We start from the raw sequence: 1,129 nt of genomic DNA, 5'->3' as shown, positions 1-1,129 counted from the left end.
TTTCATCTTACATAACTGGAACTTGGTACTCTTTGACCAATATCTCTTCCTTTCTTTCGCCCCTGGCAACAGCCATTCTACCATCTGCTTCCATGAATTTGACTATTTTAGATTCCACTTATAAGTGAGATCATGCAGTTCTTGTCTTTCTGTGCTGGCTTACTTTACTTAACACAATGCTATCCAGTTTCTAGATGAGTTCTGGGTTGTTGCTTCTGGGTACTCTGCCCCTTGGGTCATTGCTCTGGTGATCCCCTCTGGTGGGATCCTGAAAAGCTTACTCAGCCTTCCAGGCCCTGCTCGGGTTATCATTACTACTTCCTGGTATTCACCTCACATTTTTGTCTCCACTAATAAACTACAAGTTTTAAGAGAGAGGAAGTTGCAAAACCTTGAGTCTAGACTCAGCTTAGCCATTAATAACTATGTGTCCCAGAGAAAAACACTAAGCCTCTAAGCACCCCCATTTTCTCAACTGCGACATTTTTTGGGTGTCATCCTTGGGCAGGGGCCATGCTAATCTTCTCTGTATCATCCCAGTGATAGAATATGTGCTGCCAAATGGAGCACTCATCTGCTATATATATTTTTAAACAAGTAGCCAAGTGTTAAAAGACTGGAGAAGAAAGCAGAAACTCATGCTGCCTCTGTGTTCTTAAAGTAGGGAGACATATTCTCTCTCCTCTAAATAAATGAAAATAAATATTTCAAGTAAATATTATGATTGTCCCCTAAGAAATATTAGCTCAGTGGAAAACAGAATATGTTTATTGAAGTATATGAGCTTAACACTAAGAATTATAAATCTAAATGATTAATATGAAATCTCAAGTTTCATGGAATGTTTAATTAATGAACTAAGACTTTCCATTCAAGCAGATAACTTGTAAGTTGGTTGAATTCGTGAACTTTTATCAGTAGTCTTTCAAGTTAAAAAAAATCCTTTAAGATTTTTTTAAAGTATTGTTTATAACATAAGCTATGTCTTATGCATTCTCAAGGAGGGATTATAAGAAGCTTGTGACCTTGTTTGAACAGTTAAAATACTCAGGACATAATCACCAAGATGCCTTTCTAGGAAAGAATTTCATTTAAATCCAGTTAAAGTAGACTTTAATATTCATAAGAG

The 1,129-nt window shown here is 36.3% G+C and overlaps 1 pseudogene; it reads right to left on the bottom strand.

Moving 5' to 3' along the window:
- Positions 1-469: 469 nt before the first annotated feature.
- LOC121499180 lies at positions 470-570 on the bottom strand (annotated as a pseudogene).
- Positions 571-1,129: the final 559 nt, after the last annotated feature.

This window comes from Vulpes lagopus, chromosome 9 (assembly GCF_018345385.1).
Source record: "Vulpes lagopus strain Blue_001 chromosome 9, ASM1834538v1, whole genome shotgun sequence".
Lineage (NCBI taxonomy): Eukaryota > Metazoa > Chordata > Mammalia > Carnivora > Canidae > Vulpes > Vulpes lagopus.
Note: the sequence above shows the minus strand (reverse complement) of the source record. Positions and strands in the feature narration are given on the sequence as shown.